General features: G+C 36.7%; 1 long non-coding RNA gene across 3 annotated transcripts in view; it reads right to left on the reverse strand.

Moving 5' to 3' along the window:
* LOC120891983 (uncharacterized) overlaps window positions 1-6,025 on the reverse strand; it is a 140,292-nt gene that overhangs the window by 118,210 nt on the left and 16,057 nt on the right. The gene's annotated exons all lie outside the window — the stretch shown is intronic.

Genomic DNA, 6,025 nt, shown 5'->3' on the forward strand with positions numbered 1-6,025 from the left:
ACCTCAAAATTCTCACTTTTCTTGGTTTCCTTGACAATGCTGCCTATCCCATTTTCTCTTCCATATCTGGATCCCTCTCAAAATTCTTCATGGGTTTCTCTTCTTCCACTCATCTCTTAAATATGAGACTGTCTTTAAGTTTTGATTCCTCTCAAACTCAGTACATGGGGTACTGTGAGAAATAAACCCCCCAAATGATGATTCTTCCAAATCAATAATAGGAAATTAATATTCTTAGTCTATGGTGTTTTAAGATTGAAATTCTAACTCAGGGTCCGAGATACCAGATAGCTATCAGAGACTCCAGAGTGAGCATTATGTAAAAGATCATGAGAGAGAACAGAGAAAAGTTTTGTAAGATGCTTCCAGTAAATGCATCTGCCTTGTGTGAGCCCCCGCTCTATCCAACTGCCACAGTTAATCTTCAACTTGAGTGACAGAACATAGTCCCAACAGTGGCCCCTGCAGTTGAGAAGAGCTACGTATTGATGTTTGACTCCTACCTGATAAAATATACATTGGTCTATGGCAAGGTAGAGGGGAAAAAAGGAGAGGATTATGTTTGTGAATAAACCATCTTGCACCAATGGGGGACCAGAGAAATGTATGTTTTCCATGGACCAAATTCAGTCTCTGTTGTAGGGAAGGGTAGGGCATAGGACTGTCTCATTTCTACTCAAGAGGAGGACCCAGGAGGAGAACACACCAACCAAGAGCTGTATGTGGTTGACTCTGGGCAAACAAGGCCTGTATGGGAGCAGACAGCCACCAGAGGAGCATGAACCATGTTGGGACTACTATAAGAGAAGGGAAAAGCAAGAGGGGAGCAGCCAGCCAATAGAAGGCTACAACCCATAGAATGGCAGCTGCAGGTGGAAAGACCCAAAGATTAGAACACAAGCCAGGTGTAAGCATCTGCCCTGCCTGGAGTGCACTCGGTCAACTTAGTTCTCCCTCAGTATGTTTTGTTAATGGAGGTACAGGCTCATCTCTAGAGATGGAGGAAAGGAGGACTTGTCAAAAGTTGAGAAAACAAAATGAGGCACAAGAGCTGTAAATATGGGGGATAAGGTAAAATAAAGTACACATAGCAGTTAAAAAAAATGGGTTGTAGACTTCAGCATCTTTTGAACCCAGTTAATTTCAAAGCCAGGTGAGGAGCCAAGATCTACAGGATATTCCCCCAGTAGAAAAGGCTGTGTTCACAACTTGGCTGTATAGACCCTGACCACCCAGGTCACTTGGGAGCTCCTGCCTGTGGTCTCAGCTCTTTTTTTGAGTCTCAAGAAGCCTTTAGTATTTGGTCCTCCAACTGAAGAGCTAAGACAAGGTTTAAATGGTATTCAGAAAGGTAGAATACTTTTTGGTGGGCAGAGTGTGTTATTCTATTAAAAACTAGTTAAGAGAAAATAAATAAAATGGCAACAAAGAGCTTATGCATACATCCTGCAACTAACAAAAAAAAGAGCTAAACCAAATAGCAAAGAAAGCTAAAGTGCAAACTCAAAATCTGAAGAAATTTTAAACCAACAATTTGCTTATACATTCAAGAAAACTTTAGAAAGAGATAAAAAACACCGTCAAAACCAGTAGAATTGAGGAAGGGGATCTGAGGGAGGGAGGAGGGGTAAGAAAGGAGGAGTACTAGGGATTGAGAATGAGTAAAATATTTGCATTTATGACTATGTCAAAATGAACCCCATTATTAGTTACAGCCATCATGTACCAATAAAAACATTTTTTTAAATTTCAGTAGAATTTTGGGAGATGAAAAATGTTCTCTCCATTTCTGAAGGACATTAACCATGTCTCCCATTTTCTCTGGATAGGTAAATTCTAGGGAACTAACTTACCTATGTTTCTTCCCTCCTTCCTGCTCTCTCTCTTCCTTTTCTTCTTTTAGCCCCCATAGTGCTTGCATTTTAAAAATGAATAACTATCATCATTATAATCATAAAAATCCACTTTAATGAAAAATAAATACTGTTTAATGATATACTGTCATTAAATGACAAACTTTAAGTAGCTACAGGTAGAGAAACCTAGAATTATCTACAGTTGTTATAAAGTCCTGGGACTAGGGAATACTATTTTAATCAAGATAGCTGCTGGATGTAAACTTGAGTCAGATACACAAAAAGATCTGAGATATATAAAACTACAATTAAAAGAACAACATTAGAACTGGAAAAATGTAAATGGAATTAGACAGAAAGCTTAGCAACAGACACCTGATCAGCAGAACAAAGTATGGGGATCATACTTGTGCATATTCAGTAAGTGATAAAAATACCTTCCCAAAAGAAAATTCCCTAAGTGGTGCTTATTCAGTCTTTGGAAAATAATTTTAAAAATTTTAAGAAGTGTATAGCTTTTCTTTTTTCTGTTTATTAAACTACATTTCATATATTTTGCACTAAAAAGTAAAACATCATACTTTGAAGAAATAGAGATGAATATAGATTTGATTTCCTAAAACTCAGCATAAAAAATATTCCTAGAATGGTCTATGTAAAAATGTAAGCCCTATTTTGAGTTTAAACACTGTAAACAAAAGTTATATGCAAATGAAAAATGGGGAAAAATCACAGTAAGATATATTCATACAAATTTATTTATGTAATGAAATACTATTTAAAATGTAAATAGTCATTACATGCCTATAATCCCAGCAACTCAGGAGGCTGAGGCAGGAGGATTGCAAGTTCAAGGCCAGCCTCAGCAAATTAGTGAGATCCTGTCTCAAAAATAAAATTAAAAAGTGGCTAGGAATGTAGCTGAGTGGTAGAGCACCACTAGCTTCTATTCCCAGTAACAACACACACACAAAGTATATGACATGAAGAATGACTCAATAGAAATTTGTGCAAATGGGCAATAAAATGTTTATTCTTAACTAATAACTTAAAAACCCAGATTGAAACAAAATGTATACCAAATTTGGCCTGAAAGAAAAGTGGGGGGACTATGATAATATCAAAGATAAAACATGGCCCTTATAATATTAGTTAGAATGTAAACAGTTAAAAACTGTTCAGAGGGCAGTTTATGTATATAAATAAAGTTATATATATATGTATATGATGTATATGGATCTTAAATATGTTTATGTTCTTAGATTCATTATACAACTTCTAGGAATTTAAATCAAGGAAGTAACCAGAGATGCACTCAAAAACGTAAAAAAGATGTCTGGATACTAGTAATCATTACAAAGTTTAGCTATGTGAGTGGTGCATATCTGTAATCCCAGCAACTAGGGAGGCTAAGGTAGGAGGATGGCAAGTTCAAGGATGACTTTAGCAATTTACCTATACCCTGTCTCAAAAATCAAAAAGAAATAAAAAGATCTGGGAATATAGTTCAGGGGTTAAAAAAAAAAAAAGGAAAAACCCTGGGTTCATTCCCTAGTATTCCCCCCACCAAAAAATAGTAAATGGAAAAAAAAATAGTAAATGGGTTTTAAAATAAGCAATTTACTTGATAGTTTACTGCCCAGTCATTGTTTTCAAGAACTAATTTTGGCCATTGATAGTACACAACATATAATAATGGGTGAAAAATATCATTTTACAAAATTACAATTCAATTGCAATTTTGTTTTACACATACACCAAAATTTTAATAGTTATTTCTGAATAAGATCATCACATGTGATTTATATTTTTAAAATTTTCAAACATTTTCTATATTTTATAAAGAATAAGTACTACTTTTAAAATGAGGATGCATGTTATCTAAAAGCAATGATCTGGGGCTAGATGAAGAAAAGGTGCCCCTCTTCGCTACCTTTATAGGGTTTCCTTCTATCCAGAGGCACCAGAAGAGGGAGCCTCTGCCTCTTCCCACTAGCATAATATATCAATCACCTGGCAGGTCTGGAATATTCTACATGTCAGTAGGATTCACTTTCCCTGGTGGTCAAATTTTCCAGGTCTTTCAGAAATATTCATAAAAGGATTACGTAGTTTTAAGTAGCCTTGTGAAAGCTTCCTCCAGTGGTAGTATTAACAAACACTCTGTGTTAATGATTTGTGCTTGAGAAACCCTTTGCCCTGGTTCCACGTAGGCAGCTGCTGGAATTCAGAAGTATCTCTGCATCTGGAAAAGACCAGAGCAAAATATGGATCTACTTGAAGACTTTGCCTTAGCAGCCACAAAAAGTTTCATGGAAATGACCAGTTTCACAAATGCAACCCAAGGGGCTGATTTAGCTACCAACAAGTAACTATACCTGAGATCTCTCCTATGCTACTTAAAAAAAAAAAAAAAAAAATGTGTGCTATTCTTCATGGTGCCAGTTAGGGGCAGCAGATATCCTGGCATTCTTTGTCACTTGAAGGAAGCTTCCAATCTGAAGATCTTAAAGTTGTTATATTTTATTATTTTATTTACTACGTTACATGGTCTGGCAGTTCTTTCCTGCACCAGCATATCATTCTGGAAGCCAAACCTGCCTCCTAGTCAAGTGCTTATAATTCAATACAGAGCAAAGGTGAACCTAAGTAATAAATTATCCTATATAATTACTGCATTCTGCAATAGCTGAGTTTCATCATTATCTAAATATTACAAAGCCACAGCCTTCTCTTTTGGTCTTCTCATTGTGTCTCTCATGCATGCCTAAGTAAGCTTTATTTTGACTCTTTAAAATACCCTCAGGATGGGACTGCAAAAAAGGGGATGAGTGAAGACATCTATAAAATGGCTCTGTAAGGGCCCCAAGATGCTGGTTTAAAAGGATGAAGCACAGCTCTGACTGTGATAAAAACATTTATTTTTTCTGATGCATATAATATTATGGAGACACACCTTTTCATATATCTATACACACATATACTATATATGTATATATATATGCATATATATATATATATATATATATATACTATATATATATATATATATATATATATATATACATTCACTATTAAATGGCCGAACAATTTTGTCTGTTTAAAAAGAAATGACAATAACAAGAAGCTGAGATCTTGAGAATCTTTGAGTCAATGTCTTTTTTTGATTGTAATCCTGTGCCTCTTTCAGTTTTCATAAGTTCTTCATAATTAGTAGTAGGTGGGAAACTGGACCACAAAGAGGTAGGCTGACTTACAACTTTCCACCAGTGACATAGCTGAGTGTGTGACTGGGTGTCCCCCACACCAGTCTACCCTGGTGGCTAGTCACAGAACGTGTGTGCATCTCTCCAGAGCACTACAATGCTGGACACAGAAAGTTCAGTTCAGCCAGCAAAACTTTTTAAGTAAAAGAACAGAAATAATGCCAGTGAGCAATATTTACTGGCACATTCTATGAGCCTTACATGTTTTAATTCATTCATGCCTCACAGCAATCCTATCCATGAGGGAGGTGCATTACTATCAGCATTTACTAATCATCTACCGCTGAGAGGTACAGTTATTCACTTAGCATCCTCCAGTTTGAAAGTGGTGAATCTTGAATTTCAATCCAGGTTATCTAACTATAAGACCCATACTATTAACCACAACCTTTTACTACAACTCCAAATGGAGTTTTTACATTTCAAAGCCCAGGTGTGCAGAGCCATGCAAGGATCACCATGAGGCCATGCAAGGCAGTGCCCATCTGGACCCTCAAGGTCCTCTTTATGATGGCTGTCTTCTCCAATCAGATGTCACCACCAGGATTAGAGAGAACCCAGAGTCATCTGAGATGCTCTCATTCTAGAAACTGCCTCCATCTCAAGCTCAGCAAGAAGCTATTTGTAGGAGGACATTCCTTCCTGGAACAGGATCCTTAGTGAGATTTGGCCCTTCCATGTCTGCATCTGAAAAGCTAAGCTTTTCTCTGGGAGTTTGAATTGAAGGTTAGGGATGATTGCTCAGAGGGGGGAAAGTGTGAAATGGTAATCACTTTCATATGACACTTGAGAAATGTTATAATAAAGCTGAGTAAATTGGAGCATGAGTTAGCCGGTCCTTTGCCTAATGATGTCACCCACTTTGTGCTTCCTCCAGCTTTATGATTAATAAAAGGGGATTAT

The sequence above is a fragment of the Ictidomys tridecemlineatus genome, chromosome 2, assembly GCF_052094955.1.
Source record: "Ictidomys tridecemlineatus isolate mIctTri1 chromosome 2, mIctTri1.hap1, whole genome shotgun sequence".
NCBI lineage: Eukaryota > Metazoa > Chordata > Mammalia > Rodentia > Sciuridae > Ictidomys > Ictidomys tridecemlineatus.